This window comes from Rousettus aegyptiacus, unplaced genomic scaffold (genome assembly GCF_014176215.1).
Source record: "Rousettus aegyptiacus isolate mRouAeg1 unplaced genomic scaffold, mRouAeg1.p scaffold_m13_p_1, whole genome shotgun sequence".
Lineage (NCBI taxonomy): Eukaryota > Metazoa > Chordata > Mammalia > Chiroptera > Pteropodidae > Rousettus > Rousettus aegyptiacus.
The window spans coordinates 87,880,549-87,901,008 of NW_023416284.1; the positions used below are offsets into that span (position 1 = coordinate 87,880,549).

The window sequence follows — 20,460 nt, forward strand, 5'->3', positions numbered from 1 at the left end:
CAGACTCCGACTCTTCTTCTAAACCGTCTCCACAACAGATGATCCATTAAAGAAGAAGTGGTACATACATGTAATAGAACATTACTCAACCATTAGGAAGTATGAAATGCTGCTATTTGTGACAACATGGATAGATCTTCAGAGTAAGCAAATTAAGACAGATGGAAAAGGATAAGAACTATATGATTTCACTATATGAGGGATATAAAATAAAAAGCAACGAACAAACAAATTCATAGACACAGACAAGAGAAGGGTGGTTACCAGAGGAGAAAGGGGGTAGGGTGGAGAATGAAGAGGGTAAACGGGGTCAAATTATGGTGACAGAAGGAGACTAAACTTTGGGCGATGAGTACACAATGCAATATATAGATGCTATATTATGGAATTGTACACTTGAAACTTATTTGTTATTAACCAATTTCACTCCAATGAACTAAATTTCAAAATACAAAAAGAGTGTTTGCTTTATATTATTATTTATAGAATTTACAAATCTACAATCAGGAGGAAGTAAGTGTATTGTTAATCCTTTGGTAAGGGTACCTCCATACCTCCAGTCATTCAACGGCCAGGAGTCAGACTTATGCCAGGAGTCAGATTTATGCCAAACAAAGGACTTAAATTCTTGAAGGCGAAACCTGAGCAAAACAAGAACTGCCCCCTCTGAGGTTCGAACTCAGGACCTTCAGATTATGAGACTGACGCGCTGCCTACTGCGCTAAGGAGGCAAGTTCGCACGAAAGTCTCATGCAATGTCTTTAACCGTGGATGTTGCTTTGCTTAAATTACTGTCTTCTTAATTCTGAAAATGAAATGCTCTACAATGTCTTAAAAGTGCAACAGCTTCTAAAACTTGATTCAGATGAAGAGTCACTGCTGATCCTACTGCCTCAGTCTACACTGATTACCACCTTTCACAACAGAAGGAAAATTTACTAAACTTTCTGTCCAGAAACCTGCACGTTTACCTGCACCGGCGTCCATCCATTTTGTCTCAATGGAAGAGGAAACCTGCCTGCTTCTTCTCTCTCTCTCTCTCCTTCCATATCGGATCTTTTTCACCAGTATTTAAATACACTCAAGTGTTTTTACTGTCTCAAACAACAAAAAATTTTCTTTCACTTGCCGCCTTGGTCTCTAGCTAGCTACTGCTCTATCTCCTTTGCTCCGTCACAGATAAATTTCTCATAAAGCCATCTGTCCTCATATAAAGAAAACACCTCCTCAAGTCCCATTAGACTTTCAACAGTCTACGGTCTTCCCCGACCACAAAGGTGGTTCCTGGACACATGGGCTTGGTGGTTTAAAGAACAAGGTGCTGTTGGTGCAGACTCTTGCACCAAGGTGAGGGCGGTAGTTGCAACAGAAAGAGGTGAAAAGCCTGGTTTACCTACTGTCTTGCTCTGCCGTGGGAGTGTCTTGGTGTTAGCATTTAGTTTCACCTCTCGGGAAACCCCTTCCCTGGGCGCGAAAAGTCCGAGTTTTCTGCGGTTAGTGATGGATGCAGAAGGTTGAGAAAAGTATACAACACCCCAGAGCTTTATGACCCGCTTGCCACCTCCTGTAGGGCTGAAACCAATATTAACATTACTGTCAAATGGATATGAACTATATTATCCGACTTCTGTAGTTGCAGTTGCTCGTTTTCCCCTGCCCGCTGACGATGATAACCATAATTTTCGGTTCACAAGAATGGACCATCTAGTGTTACATTACTCTGGGTGATTCGACTTAAATGTGTGAAGAAGTTTGTAGTCATGAGCGCTAAGTTTGGCTCCTACTGTAGATTAACTAGATTGTTTTATGTCGAAAAAGCGCTGGTTTAATTTTTAACATTCTAAATATAACAACTACGCTTTCTGTATTTAGATAATGAAAATGAGAACGATTACCATGTAAACGTCAGCTTGACCTAGACATCACTGTAAAAGTCTAAACAACTGCGTTATTTTAACGACAGATAAAAGGACACATACAACTGAAATAAGGAGGTAAAAAATCAAAACGGAGAATATTGCACAATATGTAGAAAGGGATTTGAAATTTCATGGTGGAGAAGGGGTTGTGAAAGTGCATAGGGAGACTGAATCTCACAAGTCCTGGATGAGACAGGAAAGAACTTCTGAATCAAAGGTTTTTGTCTTCCAAAATGACACCAACACTCACTCAAAAATATCATTAGACATAAATCTAGAATAGAGCACACATTATCTTCTTGGTTGCTCTAAGCTCTGATTCAGGGAGTTGCAATCTGCTGGCAAGCAAAAAGGGGAAATTTCAATACTATATTTTGGCTCCTTGCTCTCTATAATATATCAACTTCAAGTGATGTGTCAAATTACTGCAACAAAAAGTTTCCCCTAGCTCTTACTTTAATTTGAATCACAGCATTGAAAATCCTTTTCTTGATTTGTATGAAGAGTTAATGAAAACTCTGAATACTTAAAACAAACTATTGTTGGTCTTATTCAAATACAAACCAGACCTTGCCCATCTATCTGCACATTTGGTAGACAGTACAAATGTAAATTTTAGCAAATTCCATTTCTTAATAAATAAAATGAAAATATTTTATCTGCTAAATTTCCTGCATACCTTGTATACAATGCTGCTAAACAACATTGTGGTTTGCTTACTTGTGATATTGAGGCTTTCATGCTTTATTGAGGTTTACGGTCACTTTTTAGTTTCTTCAAAATGTACAGAAGCCCTTAATGAGATTTTAAGACTTTATAGAAATGGGAGTAGTGGCTTTAAGCATGTGCCTAAAAGATGGTTATCATTGTTGTTGGCCATAGGGAAAAAAAAGTTAGAATATTGGCTCACTGTAAAATTTTTATTTTCAAAGTGTGGAATAAGAAGAATGTCCTATAATCTGGAAATACTTCAAGGATGAGTATGGCGAAAAGGACTACAGTAAAACAGAAATTTATATGCCTTTTAGACATTCAGTGGAGATATCAGTAATGTAACTGGATATGCTCAATAGAGAGATGGAGTTGAAGGTTTATGTTTGGGAACCATCAGGGTACAGTTGGTCACATGATCAGGTAAACCCACATAGGGAAAGGGTATACATAAAGAATATATGAGGACTCAGGTCAAGGCCCTGGAGAACTTCAACACTTAGAGATCAGAAAGAGGTGTAAATAAAGAAGGAATTGTATTTAAGTAGAAAGAAAACCAAGAGAGTATGATGTTCCAGAAGCCAAGTGAAGAATGTGTCTCCATAAAAAGGGAATATCAACTGGGCCACATGTTACTGAGAAGCTGAGCAAAATGAAGACTCAGAATTGACCATTGGATTTTATAAGATGGAAGTTGCTGGGACTTGACAAGGAAGTTTCAGTAGAGTGGAGGGATAAAAGTTTGGTTTAGAGTTGGTTAAAGAGAGGAGCACAGTTAGGAGTAGTCTCTATCTACTTAGCTATTCAGATTCAGATTTGGAGAAAATGGTGGTGTGTTTCATTTGACCAAGGGTTGGGAATGGGGCAAAGGAGATGAAGGTTATGCAAGCTAGTAATACTGGTAATTAATCATGAAATTTCAGCTGTAAAAATAAGCTAGTAAAAATGTGAGGAGGAAAAGAATGCATTAAACAATTTGCTAGTAGGCAAGAGAAAATGAGCTAAAAAGTCAAGAAGTGGTGGTCAGTATTAGAGTATAAGATGTGATTGAAATTTGTATCTGGGCTAAAGGCCATGCCACCCTGAACAAGCCTGATCTCATCTGATCTCCAAAGCTAAGCAGGTTTGGGCCTGGTTAGTACTTGGTATGGGAGACCACCTAAGAAGACTAGGTACTGTAGATGTAAAAAAGTTTTAAGAATAAGGGACTGTAAACTGACAAACTCCTTGCAATCTGTGAGGTCAAAGTTGCCTCGCCTTAAAAAAAAAAAAAAAAAAAAAGGTAATTTCATTTGAAATGGTGTCTGCAGTTTGGGTTAATTATAAAGACAAAGGTAGTGTGTTTTTCAAATTGCAGGTTGTGATACCTTTGTGTGGGTCATAAAATCAATTCAGTGGGTCATGACTAGAATTTTGATTTTAATGAGAGAATAGAATGCAAAATGTCAGATTGCATTGCAAGTAAGTAAGAGTTGTGATGCAAACTGTATTTCTTGTTATGAATCCCGCTAGAAAAAGTTTGAAAAATAGAGTGGGGGGGGGGGACAAAAAATCTTTAGAAATGAAAAATCTAGGACCTGGGGGAAGTGTGTTGGGATCGGAGTAAGAGCAGAGGAAATGCACATCTCCTTTGCATACATGAGGCTTATTTGCTAGACAAGGTTTGGGAAACTTTGCTGTGTATCCTCTGAAGAGAAAGGAAAGGGAAACACTATAGGATTTCTCCTCACAAGTTTCATAGGGTTGGTGAGAATTCCTAGAAGTTGGCTTCTGACAGAATAATGAAGGCAAATTTACTGAAACTATGATTTTAAACATAAAGAAACCACAATTCACAAATTAAGCAAAGTGTTCATATTAATTTCCCCTTTCACAAGACTATCTTAGATTTTATCCCAAAATATTTTCTGTTACTGTCTTCTTATCATTCTTTTGTTATCCTCCATTTTCTCCTTATTCTCCTAACCACTTCCTTTTCAATGACCAAGATCCCAAAATTCTGAGTCAATTCTCTTCAAGTGTGTTAAGGAGATAATTCCCATCATAGCATCCTCATCATTTCGTTAGCCTTCCTTACATTAGAAATACTATTAGATGGCAATAGTATTTCTTTTTCTTTTAGAAAGTGTTTATTTTCTGTCAGCCTTATTTCCATTGTCTTTAAGAATTTGTGGAAGACCAGCTTAAGACCACTCAGTGGTTGTTCCTACCCTCAATGGCCTGAGCTGTAGGGGCCGCAGACTAGTCTTCAGTGACAGGCTGAGCACTACAGTCTTCAGTAGGAAACTGCTGAATAGGTACATAGGACATTTGAATTCCATCAGACCAGTCTGTGACTTTAGGTTGAGCAGCAGTGAGTGAACTCAGGAGCTCGAGCAGTCCATTCACCCTGAAATTCCTCTTCGGTCACAGCCTTTTCAGCATGGGTCTGCTCTTTCTTTTCAATCTCTGTAGAAGTAGAGTTCAGGCTTGACCGCCCAAGGGTGTTCATACGAGATGGTGCCATGCATGTGCAGAACTTCCCGGGCCAGCATCCACCACACCAAACCCACTGAGTGAGCTCCCTTGTTGTTGCAGGGATGGCACTGAGGTGAGCCTGTGTTACACAGAGTGATGGTAGGCAGGTTAACATAAGACACCTGTGTGAGAGGCTGGTGGTTGGTCCAGGGATCAGTAACCACCAGAAGTCTCAGCTTTCTGTATCTGGTTAGTGAAGGTGCCAGGATCGAAGCAACCAGCAATAGGAGTGGCTCCAGTGGCAAAAGCAAACTTCAGCACAGCTCCTGGCCAGTATTTCTGGATGATATGACACTGACATCAGCTGGGTTTTCAATGGCAACAATGGCACGAGCTGCCAGCAGAAGCTTCTCCCAGGTTCTCTTCAAATTTATGATGTAGATGCCATTGCTTTTCCTTTTATAGATGTACTGTTCCATCTGGAAGTCAAGATTGGTGCTACCTAAGCGGGTTCCTGCTGCAAGGAATTTGAGGACATCCTCCTCCTACATTTGCAGGACATCTAGGCCTCCAAACATTATGACAGTTTCACTTTAAGTTACATGAGAACCAAGCGCAACGCCATATGGGCCCCTCTCTGGGAAGTGCAGAAAGGTGTCTGTGTGGACACCTGTGTTAAGACACCATATTCAAGGTCTGTCATTCTAATTGCTTTCTCCCTGGTTTTCAAATCCCACTTCTCCATAAGAAAAATATCATCTTGGAGAAGACCTACTACTCCTCAGATGGCAAGTGAATGGCATTATCACTTCTGCATCGTTTTTAATCCCTACCTTTATTTTACTTCCCATATTCTACCACCTACCAGGTTCTGTGAATTTGACAAGAGAAAAATTTCAAGATGTCCTAGATTAAGTTACAGCAGGCCACAAATGGGAAGAAGACAGGAGAGTTAACAAGTTAACAGTTGAGGGAAAAAATCAACAAAATACTGCTTATATTCCCAAATGTGTGTTAAAACTTTGAATTAACTGCCAGGGAGCTATTTTCATAATTAGAGAGAATAGCTGACCACCAGAAGCCACTGCATCCTGCTTATGCATGAACTTTCCAGACCACTGCCCACAACCAATCCAAAAGATCAAATACTTCTTCCTTTTAGACTATGTACCTATTCTAGAACTTTCTCCGCTTTACATTCTCCTCCCACCCCCTTTTTTTCTTTACATTCTTAAAAACAACACAACACAAAATAAAACAAAACAAAAAACCTACCTCTTTCTTCTCCAAATTTATTCTACAAAAGAGCCCCATCATCCTCAGGACTGTGGGCATGTTTGTCTTCTCCATCTAGCTCTGCTGTTGTTGGTTTAGACTGTATGCTCCGGACCTGGTCCTTTTTCTGATTAGCATATGGCTCAATAAAGCCTTTCTTTCAGAAAAAAAACTTGGCCTTGAATGATTTTGTTTAACGAATTCTACTAAGATAGAAGAAAAGGCATCTGAAAAATGCAAAGGAAATGACTGACTCAGCTGGTTATAGATTAACCACATTCTATGGATCTCTAAATGGCCTTCTGGAAACTCTTGCAACACCTACAAGACAAATGATCTGTAAATAGGTAGGGCCAGTGGTCTGGAAATTCCTTCTTCCTTGCAGCCCCCACCCAAAACTATCCCTCCCCATCCTGAGTCAAGAGGTACACGTAAAACCTCAGACAAAGAAATCACATGCCCCTTGCATGGACACTGCAAAGGTATATAAACCGTTAGAAATCTAACCAGGGAGAACTCATGCTTTGGTGCTATTAGGCCCCATGCACCCCACCAGCTAATAAATTCTCCTTCTTCTAACAAAGTTGTCTGAGCGTCCAATTTCCTCTGGTGGCTGTTGCTTCTTGCAACATAGGGATTAAGGTTCAGTGCTTATTTTACCCAGGGTGCCCAGGTTTGATTCCCAGTTAGGGAAGAATATTCTCCCCAGCTTCACCGCCACTTCCCAGGGCACTCTGCCCATGGGAAAAGCAGGAACAGCAACTGGCAGCTAGCAGCGAGGACCCATAGGGGCCCTGCCTCCTCTCTACAATAACAATGGGAGGGAGACCAAGAATTTTGGCTTGTAATAGTTTCTTACAATTAGGTCTTTTTTGCAAGAAACTGGAAAAGTAAAAAGTCCCATATCTACAGTTTTTGCGCCCCTTTACCAAGACTCAGATTTATTAGATGGCCCAACGATAGGAGCGCCTTCTCGGAGATCTCAAAATAATCAGAAATTTTCTCTTTCCCCTTCCCCCTTGGACTCTGAGGCAGGGACCAAGTTGTCTGGGGACTTCATCTATTTTGTCACTCCCTGAGGAAACTAGATATGCACCCACAGGGAAGTTACAAATACTGATGATGGAGAAATAATAAGAGTATGGGCATGACCTCTGCTCTATATTTGTCAGTCTTATATGTAATATGGGGGTTGAGTTAAGCATTATGATGGAAATTATGATGGAAAGGAAAATGTACATTTTTGGTAACAGAAAATATAAAATATGGAAATATATTTTGAAGGAAAGATATTTGTCTTAAAGTCGGTTATTTCTAAATGTATGAGAAGAGGCAAACTGAAGGGACAAGAAAAGTTGTAGAAGGTTTGTAAAGAGAAATCCTGAGAGGAAATTTTATATGATTAAGCTAAACAAGATTGTCAAAAGTAGGCTAATACAAAATTAGAGTTGTGTTTTAATGTTTCTCAGACTGTCAGTCTGCTACTAATATTATGGGAAAATTTTCTAAGTAGAAAATAAGGATCCTGTGCTTCATTGAAGTAATTTTCTGTGTTTTATGTTACCTTACCAGTTGTCTGAGATTTTTATAGACTATACTAACATTGGCCCAAAGACAGAGGGCCAGACATTCCTGGCTATACATTTCATAACTTGGGCTGTGACCAATATTTAAAAGGAAGCTCCGAAAGTTGGGGCCCTGCAGGCTGCCTTGGTGCCAGAGGTCTTTAAGGTGTCCAACAGCTGGGACTGGGCAGAGAAGGAATCAGAGTACAAAAAAGGCGCAAATTTCAGCTGCCATAATACAGGGATCATCTTGAAGTGACCTTGGGCAATAAAAACCTTTCAGGCCTGGAGGGCCTCGAACTTGGTTGGCAATGGTTGGCTTCATAGAGACTGGAGCATAATCAATGTGCAAACTGCAAGAAGGAAGGGCACTAGAAGGGCAAGTGTCCATCCAGCCCTGGGAAGCTGAGGAGAGGTGGCCCTCATAAGCCATCTCCCTTCATTGTGATGAAGCACAGGGAAAATTTCCCCAAGTAAAGGGGAAACCAAGCCCAGTACCTAGAGAAGAAGAGAGAAGAGGGTCCTTTGGTGGAGAGTGAAGAAATAATTCAACAAACACACCAAAGTTAGGTCAAAAGGAAAGTTTATTAGAAAAGGGGTAACACTCCTCAGAGTATAGTCTTCTTTCAGAGGCAGAAAGTGAGACGGAGACAGTGATTGACAGAGTAAAGGCACTGAGAGGGGCCCTGAGTATTCAGAGAATTCAGTTTATATGTCATTCTATAGTTCCTTTTTCCTTTGATATAGATTTGTAGTGAGGAAGGGGAAGAGTATTAGTGTGAAAAGATAAGACTACATAGAGTGAAAGGTCTGCTGGCTGTTCCCAGCCTTTAATCCATAGGTTTCCATAGTTTTAGCCAGAGAGAATGACTCTTGGTTCCTGGTTCCCTTTCACAGGTGTGGAGAATGGGTTGTTAGCAATCCCAGCTGAAATCTTCCTTTGTTCTGCAGGTGTCCTCCTGGCCTGGCTGCAGGGCTGTTCGGCGTATTGCAACCTCTGATTGTGGCTTGATTAAGATTTTAATTCTCTTGCCTACTCCCTACATTAATAGCAAGCCTCTCATGAGAGAGCTGCTTCCTCCTCCAACAAGAGAGGCCCAAGCATTCTGTGGCTCTAGTCCTAGAGAAATCCATTGCAATCATGACAGTGGAGCCTCAGATCAGCCTCGACAAAGCAGAAAGGAACAACTAAATTTTTACTAGAACTGAATTTTACTACTCTGTCCTGACCCTTCCTATGGGCCTCTCCAATGTTAACTGCACAGTGGCAGCAATAAATAGCCAGCCTAACATTAAGATAATTTACTTTTCCCATTGTGAGACTGATACTAGTGATGAAATTTCCCACTGCACGTCAGGACCAAGGTCCAGTGAGGAGGCACCTCTTCCCAGGAAATGGGGCTCAGCCAAAAAGGGTGGAGCTCCCTTGCTCATCACGCAGTGCATGTTTGTAGAAAACCTAAGGCTAAACCATTTGTAGACAACCTACTTCTATGTCAGGGTTTCCTACAGAGCAGAGCACCTCTTTCTCTATGATCTATTGAAAGCCCTCAATGCAAACAAGGCCTACCAAGTTTTATTAAGTTCCCCAACTACTGTCAAATTACAAGGAATTAACCGCTGGGTATATATGTCTGTTGCAGAAAAATTGCAAAAACTCAGACCAGCGAGAAATCAAGCAGTACCCAGAGGGTTGGAGAAACTCAGGTTTATTACGCCAGCGGTCCCAGAAGAGCTAGTGCTCTGAAAATCTGGGCACTGAGGCCAGGGGCAATTTCACTTTTATACCCACGATATGGTTGACATGGGCTGATTTACAGACCCCTGTAATTGCTATGGGCTACGGGCAGTTACAGAGCATGGGATTTTCAAACAAGCAAAGCACTAAAGCAATACATCTTTTCAAACAAGCACTAACGCGATACAGCTTAGGGGAAGTGTGAGGTCTCAGTTGACCTTGAGAGCTTTGGCCAATGCAGGAAACATTGTTTACAGAAGAAGAACAAAGAACTGATTAGAAATGTCGGCCATTTAAATGAGAAATTTCTCTTCATGTTTTAAATTAAATTTCTCTTCATGTCTCAAATTAAACCAGTCTCTTATGAGTCCTCACAGTTTCCTCCAGAAAATGAAACAGGAAGTGCAACCTATTCCTATGAAATCATGGAAGATCTTAAGTCCTTGTTCTAGAAAATAGATAAGTCCACATGTCCCAGGGAATTAGGGGAACTTTTCTGAATAATTATTCTTTTATCCCAGTGTCTAGAAGCTACTCACTTCAAAATGATTCAATTTCTTTTCACTACATATCTTTACCTTGAATTAACAAACTGCCATGAAAAAATAACTTCATTGCCAATTACTTCTAGTATTAATTTTGACTTTTGTCTTTTCAATCTTTTTTGCTAAATTTATATCTTCTAGGCTGCAAGGCTTCATGCAACTTCCAGAGGCTGGAACAACCTCATGTTCTCTGCCTCCAGGGCCCTTATGATAGGCTTCCAGAGATTTTTGTTTCCAGTAGGCAGGAACTACAGCCCTACCTCAGCTTTGAAGCTACAAAAGGCAGATGATCTCCATCCCTCGACATCCCTTTAAGGATAAGGGAATAAATTCTCTGAGGAGGAATAATGTAGGAAGGATGCAAGAAAATTAAAATGTTAATTAAGCTACTTTCAGAGACTACAATATGCTGACCAGCCCTTCAGCTAGGCCAGGAGGACACCTTCAGAACAAAGGAAGATTTCTACTGGGATTGCTAACAACCCATTTCCCCCATACCTGTGGAAGGGGAGCAAGAAAAACAATCTTCAAGTGGCTGCCCTACATCAATAAAATCTTTCATTCCCTAAAGCTAAAACCATGCGGGAAGCTATGGAGTAAAGGCTGGAAACTGCTAGCAGGTCTTTCAGGCTATACACTCTTCTCCTTCCCCTTCCCCTTCCTCACTATATGTCCATATCAAAGGAAATGTAAACTAAAGAATGATATATAAACTCAATTCCCTGGACACTCAGGGTCCTTCTCACTCTCTTTCTCTGTGAGAAGACCATGCTCTGTTTGTGGAGTGTTAATCCCACTTCAAATAAAATTTCCTTGACTCTAAAACAAAAACTGGCAAGGGGAAGCAGAAGACATGATTAGAGGAGGACTCGATCCACCATCAATGGCTTTGAAAAGCCAAGGAATGCAGCAGCCTTTAGAAGCTGGGAATGGACACTAGCTTATAGCCATCAAGAAAATAGATACCTCAGTCCTACAACTGCAAAGAACCAAACTCTGTCAACAATCTGATGAAGAGTAAACATATACTCTCTTAGAGCTTCCAGAAAGCAATGTAGCCTGCCAACACCTTGATTTCAACGTGATAAGACCATACTGGACCTCTGAGCTAAAAAACTCTAACATATTTGTGTTGTTTAAAGCCAATACACTTTGGCAATGTGTTATGATAACAATAGAAAAACATTTTATTATCTTTCTTGATTCTGTGGGTTGACTGGGTTCACCTGGTTCATCACATGTTACTCCATGTGATGTCTGTAAGAACTCTAGTCCTCTGAGGATTTGACTGAGCTGAGATGTCCAAAATGGTTCACTCATATGATCGGCAGAGGCAGTTTGGTGTTTGTGATCTGTTAGGAGCTCAGTTGAGACTGTTGCTCAGAGTACCTATCCATGGCCTTTCTGTGTGACTTGGGCACATTGTGGTGACTGGGTTCTGAGAGGAAGCTTCCTGAGACTGAGCATTACAAGATACCAAGCTAGAAGCTGCAAGGTTTCTTATGCCTCTGGCCTGGAACTGTCACAGTGTTACTTCAATTAAATTGTATTATGGTGGCCAAGATTCACTGTGGGAATGGGCTATATGAGGGTGTGATTACTGATAGACATGCTACTTTAGGGTCAGTTATTAGAGACTAGCTACCACACAAAGTAACTCTTCTTTCCTTTGCAGCCTTATCTTCATCTTGTTTCTCTTGGCCTATCTCCTTTTAATTCTCTCTGCTCATGTCTAATAGAACTAGGAACTCATAATTTTTCCCAGAAATTCACACCCTATCAGTTTTCTACCTGATGATGCTTTGTGGAAAAAACCTTTCCATGATGATTCATAATTCTTATGCCCAATTCTAATGATGTAGGGTTTTTTCCCTACATCACCAAGAAATTATCCGTTACCAGCTGGATGTCCTAAAATTCAACTCAATTCCGCTGCTACCTAACCAGAGATAGCATCAGATCCACAGGTTAAGGGCTTAGACTGCCCTTCTTCTGATGGCAATCACAAGTCCAGGTTCTCATGTGGGCTTCTGATGAACCAGCCTACCTCTTGGTTTCAGCTATATGAAAAATTATGTGTGTCTAATGATAAGATCTGAAAAAGGAAAAAAGAGAATTGTCTATAATCGTTTATAAGGCCGAAACTATGAGTATCTTTTATGTATGTATGAATGTATTTTAATGTTAATGTTCTAATATCATAAAGACTGCTAAAATAAATAAAAAGGTGTGGAACTATTAGGTTCCAAAGTGTCAATAACCTAGTCACTTGCATCAGCAGCATTTGCTTAATGTGGGAGTTTCTTAGAAATGCAGAATCTCAGACTCCACTTCAGACACACAGCACCCAAACCTATATTTTAGCAGGATCTGCACGTGATTTCATAAGGCACTGAGGATTGCAAAACATGCTCAATGCTCAACACAGTCTTCTACTTATTAAATTTACAGGCTTTGCTTAACCTACCTTTTTACAAAGATCGCAAGGACAACATACATGATAAAGAATACTTTTTCACATCTCTTCCACTGCTTTCTGTGTCTCTTTAGCTCAGTTCTATCCAGCCACTTTCGGCAATCTAGAGTGAACAATGGGCTGGGGATACACAAGTCACTATGCAGGTAGAGCCACCTTGCCTTACGGTAGGCCATAGCTACCAGGCTGCCCCGTGCTGCCAGACCAGGGACTGGCTCAGTGGTGCGCACCTGTAATCCCAGCTCGGAGAAGCCTGAGGCTGGCGGTTCGTGAGGGCCCGAGAGATTCGGAGCTACAGGTTTGTATAGAATGGGCTCCCGCACCGGGCCTCGCACCAGCATGGGGTTCCTGGCGAAGCCACCAGTATCAGGTTGTCTAAGGAATGGTGGACACGGCCCAAGCGCGACCAGAGCAGGTCAAACTTGCCGTGATGGTCAGCGGTGGGACCACATCTGCGAGCAACACCTGCAGTTTCACCTGGGCATCCTACTGAGACCTGGTCTCTCTTCTTTAACGTCCCTTTCTATTTTAAAAGCATTATTCCCCAGCACTAGTTTTGCACACAGCAAACCTGTGTACATACTAAAGTTAAAAAAAAAAAAAGTGATACATATAGTAAAACATTTCAGAGTTTACTCCACCAAAAATAGATTCCAATCAGGCAGCATCCAATCTAGCACATAGAAAGAAGTCTCAAGGAGGAGATGTAAAACATTAAAGGCTTTTATAGACAGAAGAGAGTACGAATGAGGAAATTATGCTACCACACAAAAAGCATAATGGCTATTGTAAGGTACTTTACTTTAAGGGATGGCAGGGGTCTATCAGGCAATTCTTGATTGAAGATTTTGTATCTGGAAGAGCCAAAACTGTAATTAAGTCTTGGTGACTTGAGGCTTAGCATAACTTATTCCCTTTTGGGCCCATTGTCTTCATTTATTTTCTTTCTTTTCTTCTTTTTTTAATTAAAAAAAAAATAAACAGTACCATATGCTTGATCTTTAGGTTTTGCACACAGGGAAAGGTGGTGCAGGAAGTTGACATCAGAAGAAACTCTTAGTGGCTTAGTGGCATCAGAAGAAACTCTATTATCCTGGGGATTTCTCCACTTTGTGCTCAGCCTTTCCCCATAACAGCAAGACTGTATTGCATTTTGTAAATATTGCTGCATAAGAATTGCATTGTATGACAACTATATACAATCCAAGATACATTTGCAGCAGATCTGAACTTCGAGTTCTTTCAGGGACTTTTCATGCAAAAACCTGTACACAAATGTTCTTCTTGTATTGAACAAAAGACTTAAAGAGATTTGATAAAAGAAGATAGCAAATAAGCACATGAAAAGGTCTCCAACATCATAAGCCACTAGGGAAATGTAAATTACAACCACAGCAAGATGTCGCTATATACTTATTAGAATGGCTAAAATTAAACTAGTGAAAATACCAAATACTGATGAGGCCGTATATATTGCTGGTGGGAATGTAAAATGGTATAGCTATTTGAAAAACAGTTTAACAGTTTCTTTAAAAACTAAACATGTAAGTACAATACCACCCAGCAGTTTCATTCCTAGGCATTTATCCCAGAGAAATGAAGACCAATGTTTACACAAAAACCTTGTAAAAAAATAAAATAAATGGAGCCACTTTAAAATGAGGCAGGAGCTGACATCTGAAAGGAATTGCCTTGCAGGTCTTATGCCTCAAACCTTTGGAATATTATAACAGGACAAAATAACCTATGGGTTAAGCCTAAAGTAACATTGTGTCCCAAGGAATTATTTTCAAGTATAACAAGACTATAACAAGAAAGCAGATATTATGACTAAGGAGACTGATGGTTATTAGACTAAAAATTAAAAACATCCTTTACAGTTAATATCACTATGTTATCTTATCTGCACCAATAGAAATGTCTTCCTTCTATTGATGTAACTATTCCCCTTTCCTTTCTCACAAATATTTGTCTCCTAATTTGAAACACTGTCTGGACTTCTGCCTTAATCTGTGCTTCCTGAACAGCTATTTTAAAACATTTTAAAATAAATGTTACCTCTCACTTTGAAAGGTCTTTTAGTTTTAGATTAGCAGCCTGTACACAAGTGTTTATAGCAGCTTTACTCATAATAATCAAAAACAACCCAAATGTCCTTTATTGGGGGAATGTTCAAACTGATAAATTCATATGACAGAATACTACTCAGCAATAAAAAGGAATGAACTATTGATTCACTCAACAACCTAGATGAATCTCCAAAGAGTTACTGTGAGTAAAAAAGCCAATCTCAATAGATTACACACTGTATGTTTTTATTTATATAACATTCTTGAAATTACAAAGCTATAGAAATGAAAGGCAGATTGGTGTTTGCCAGAATTGAGAGGGAGGAACAGGAAGAAAGTGGGTGTGGCTGTAAAAGGGCAACATGTGGGATTCTAATAGCGATGGAAAAGTTGTATATCTTAACATTATTAACATCAATATATTGGTAGTGATATATGTATAATTTTACTTCTTTTTTAAAAAGTTAATTTCTATTATGGTGACATTGGTTAAGAAAATCTATTAAGTTTTGGGTGTACAATTTAACAGTAAGACATAGAGATATAGATATAGATATAGATATCTATATATCTACATATCTATATATATTACATTGTGTGTTCCCCTCCAATAGTTAGATTTCTTTCTCTCATCACATATTTGACCCCTTTTACCCATCTAACACCCTCTTCCCCCCTTCTCCCTTACCCTCTAGTAACCACTAGTCTATTGTCCATATCCATGAGTCTGTTTGTTTGTCCTGTTCATTTGTTGCTTTTAAGTTTATATACCACACACAAGTGATATTATGTGGTTTTCAACTTTTTCTGTCTGGCTTATTTCGCTTAGCATGATTATCTCGGGGTCCATTCATGTTGTTGCAAATGGCAGTATTTCGTCTCTTCTTATGGTTGAGTAATATTCCATTGTATATATGTACCACTGCTTCTTTAGCCAGTCGTCTATTGTAAGACACTTTGGTTGCTTCCATTTCCTGGCCACTGTGAATAATGCTGCTAAGAACATAGGTGTACAAATATATTTCGGATATGGGTTTTCAAGTCTTTGGGGAAATACCCAGTAGAGGGATTGGTGGATCATATGGTAGATCAATTCTTAGTTTTTTGAGGAAACTCCGTACTGTTTTCGATAGCGGCTGCACCAATTTGCAATCCCAGCAGTGTACGTGGATTACTTTTTCTCCGCATCCTCTTCAACATTTGTTATTATTTGTCTTGTTGATTATAGCTATTCTAAGAGGTGTGAGATGGTATTTCATTGCAGTTTTGATTTGCATTTCCCTAATAGCTATCGATGTTGAGCATCCTTTCATATGTTTGTTGGCCATTTGTATGTCTCCTTGGTAGAAGTGTCTGTTCAGGTCCTCTGCCCATTTTTTAAATGGGTTGTTTGCTTTTTTGTTGTTATCAAGTTGTATGAGTTCTTTGTATATTTTGGATATTAGGCCCTTATTGGAGGTGTTGCTTGCAAATATATTTTCCCTTTCAGATGGTTGTCTCTTTACCTTGTTGATGGTTTCCTTTGCTGTGCAGAAGCTTTTTAGTTTGAGGTAGTCCCATTTATTTATTTTTGCTTTTACTTCCTTTGCCTTTGAGGTCAAATTTATAAAATCCTCTTTAAGTCCAAGGTCTCTGAGTTTAGTTCTTATGTTTTCTTCTACGCAATTTATTGTTTCAGGTCTTATGTTAGGGACCTTAATCTATTTTGAGGTAATTTTGGTGTGCAATGATAGACACAGTCTAGTTTCATTCTTTTGCAGGAGGCTTTCCAGTGTTCCCAGCACCATTTATTGAAGAAGCTTTCCTTTCTCCACTGTATGTTTTTGGTTCTTTTGTCAAAAATTACTTGCCCATATAAAAATGGATTTACTTCTCAATTCTGTTCCACTGGTCCATGTGTCTGTTTTTCTGCCAATACCATGACGTTTTGATTATCGTCACTTTGTAGTGTAATTTGAAGTCAGAAGTCAGGCAGAGTGATGACTCCCACCTTGTTCTTTCTTCTCAGGATGGCTTTGGCAATTCGGGGTCTTTTGTGCTTCCATGCAAATCTGATGATTTTTCATTCTCTCTCTTTAAAAAATGCCAATGGAATTTTGATGGAGATTGCATTAAATCTGAATAATGCTTTAGGTAATAAGGTCATTTTAATTGTGTTGATTCTTCCAATCCCAGAACACAAAATATCTTTCCTTTTTTTTTTTTATATTCTTCATTTTTTTTCAATAGGGTCATATAGTTTTCATTATATAGGTCCTTCACATGTTTCGTTAGATTTATTTCTAGGTATTTTATTTTATTTTTGTTGTGATTGCAAAAGGAATTATTTTTTCCACTTCTTTTTTCTGACACTTCTTTATTAGAATATAGGAATGCTATGGATTTTTGAACTTTGATTTTTATATCCAGAATTTTTACTGTATTTGCTTATTGTTTCTAGTAGCGTTCTTGTGGAGTCTTTATGGTTTTCTATATAGAGAATCATGTCATCTGCAAATAGTGACAGTTTGATTTTTTCATTTCATATTTGGATGCCTTTTATAACTTTCTCTTGCATGATTGCACTTGCTGACCTCCAATGTTATACAGAATAACAGTCATGATAGTGCACAGCCTTGTCTTGTTCCGGATCGCAGAGGGAAAGTGTTTAGTTTTTCACCATTAAGCATAATGCTGGCTGAGGGTTTGTCATAATTGGCCTTTATTATGTTAAGGTACTTTCCTTCTATACTGATTTTGTTAAGCGTTCTGATCATAAATGGATGCTGTATCTTGTCAAAGGCTTTTTGTTGCATCTGTTGACATGATTATATGATTCTTATTTTTTAATTTGTTTATGTAGTGTGTCACATTAATCAATTTGTGTATGTTGAACCATCCTGGTGCCCCTGGGATGAAGCCAACTTGATCATGGTGTATAATCTTTTTAATATGTTGCTGTATTTGGTTGACTAGTATCTTATTTAAGATTTTTGCATCTCCATTCATGAGAGATAGTGGTCCGTAGTTTTCTTGTTTTGTGTTATCTGTACCAGGTTTTGGTATCAGAGTAATATTGGCCTCATAAAATAAGTTGGGAAGTATTGCCTCCTCTTTGATTTTTTGGAAGAGTTTGAGGAGAATAGGTATTAAATCTTTTTTGAATGTTTGGTAGAATTCACTGGTGAAGCCAGCTGGTCCTGGACTTCTACTTTTTGATGATTTTTGATGATCGTTTCAATTTCCATACTGCTGATTGGTCTATTTAGATTTTCCAGTTATTCTTCATTCAGTCAAGGAAGGTTGTATCTTTCTAAGTACTGATCCATTTTTTCTAGGTTATTAAATTTGGTGTTATATAATTTTTCATGGTATTCTTGTATGATCTTTGTATTTCTCCAGTGTTTATTGTAATTTTCACTCTTTCATCCCTGATTTTGTTTATTTGTGTCCTTTGTCTTTTTTCTTTAGTGAATCTAGCCAGGGGTTTGTCAATTTTATTAACTTTCTCAAAGAACTAGCTCTTTGTTGCAGTTATTTTTTCTACAGTTTTTTTTTTTGTTATCAATTTCATTTATTTCTGCTCTGATTTTAATTATTTCTTTCCTTCTGCTGACTTTAGGCTTTTTTGTTCTTCCTTTTCTAGTTTTTAAGATGAAGTGTTAGGTTGTTTATTTGGACTTGTTCTTGTTTTTGAGATAGGCCTGTAATAATATGAACTTTCCTCTTACTACCCCTTTAGCTGTGTCCCAAAAGTTTTGATATGTTTTATTATCATTATCATTAGTTTCTATGTATCCTTTATCTCTCTTTTTATTTCTTTTCTGACCCAGTCATTCTTCAGTAGCCTGTTGTTTAATCTCTGTGTATTTGTGGTTCTTCCTGCTTTCTTTTTACAGTTGATCTCTAGATTTAAAGTATTATGATCAGATAATATGGTTGGTATGATTTCAACTCTTTTATATTTGGGGCTCCTTGATTGGGAGCATGGTTAAGTGTTCTGTTTTCTTGGTGCATGATTCCCTTTATCATAATGAAATGTCCCTCAGTATCTTTCTTTACCTCTTTGATTTCGAAGTCTATTTCATCTGATATTAGTACTGCTACTCCCAATTTTCTCTAAATGCCATTTGCTTGATATATCATTTTCCATCCTTTTACTTTGAGTCTATATTTGTCTTTGGAACTGAGATGTGTCTCCTGGAGACAGTATATGGTGAGTTTTGTTTTCTCATCCTATCTGCAACTCTGTGCCCTTTTATTGGTGAGTTCAGTCCATTTACATTTAGGGCGACTATTGAAATATGAGTTCTTCTTATAGCCATTTTATATTTTGCTTTCTGGTAGCTTGGTATTTCTATAGCTTCCTTGTGCTTGTTTGTCCTTTTTTTAAAAAAAAATTTGGTTGGGTTTTGTGGGTTTTCCCTCTGGTCCTTCTAGTTTTATGTTGTACACTTCAGTTCTCAATCTTCGGCATGTGGTTACCTTTACAAATATGTAGAGGATAGTTATTATATAGTAGTTCAATTTCTTCTGTATGTGCCTTATCTCCATTCCCCTTGGTGAATTTGGATCTTTGAATCCTCCCCTTTTTAGTCATTATTGTCTCATTTTTTCCCTATGTAATGCTGAATGTTCATGACTATCTTGCTACAGCAAATCTCTTCTTATTGCTTAAACTTATAATGTCCTATTTTTAGTATGGATTGCACTCCTCTGCTTCTATCTGTCTGCTAGTCACTTTACTCTAAGTTATATATTTCTTTCATCATTTTGTTTTAGGTGAGTTGACCCTTTTCAGTATTTCCTGTAGTGCAGGCCACATAGTGAAGAATTCCCTCAATTTTTGTATGTCTGGAAAGGTGCTTGTTTCTCCTTTATATCTAAAGTAGAGCTTTGCTGGATACATTATTCTTGGCTTTTATTTAATGGTTTGATTATTTGATTCCACTCCTTTGTGGCTCTTAAGGTTTGTGCTGAGAAGTCCGATGATAATCTAGTGGGTTTTCTTTATAGGTTACTATCTTCTTTTCCCTGGCTACCCTAAGAATTCTGTCTTCGTCATTGATTTTTGATAATGTAATACAATGTATCTTGGAGAAGGCCTTTTTGGTTTGAGAGAATTGGGTATTCTGTTGACTTCTTCAGTTCCACTCTCCAGCTCATTCCTTAGATTTGGGAAATTCTCATTAACTATTTGCCTTAAGTGCTTTCTTATCCCTGCCCCTTTTTCTCCCCTTTGAGAATGCCCTTTATTCTTATGTTTATTTTCTGATGGTATTGGCTAGTTCTTGTATTTCTCTTTCATTATTTTTCATTCTTTGGTTTTTCTCTTCTTCCCTCTGATTTATTTCTAGATTTCTACCTTCAATACCACTGATATTTTTTTCAATATGATCGACTTTATTTCCCAAGCTTGCTATTTCATTTCTCATCTCTTTCAATGTGTTATTCTTCTCCAGGAGTTCTATTTGCTAAAGAATTCATTCTGCTGATTTAGATGTTTTTTAATTTTTTAAAATTGTTGATATAAATAATTTTGGATCTTATGAGTTTTTTTCAGAAGTACCATCCTGAATTCTCTGTCATTTAACTCACATATTCTTATGTCTTTAAAGTTATTTTCTGGAGATTTTTCTCTTTTTTTCTAAGCTACCCTTTCACCTTGGTTGTTCATAGTGTTTAATGGGCAATTTCTCTACCTGGGCAATAATGGAAGTTTTTTT

The 20,460-nt window shown here is 38.4% G+C and overlaps 1 non-coding gene and 1 pseudogene across 1 annotated transcript; both read right to left on the bottom strand.

The window, feature by feature from the left end:
• Positions 1 to 658: 658 nt before the first annotated feature.
• On the bottom strand, positions 659 to 731 carry TRNAM-CAU. The gene has a single exon. It is a non-coding gene; the product is annotated as a tRNA-Met (tRNA).
• A 4,082-nt stretch (positions 732 to 4,813) lies between these two features.
• LOC107498059 lies at positions 4,814 to 5,665 on the bottom strand (annotated as a pseudogene).
• Between the last annotated feature and the right edge of the window lie 14,795 nt (positions 5,666 to 20,460).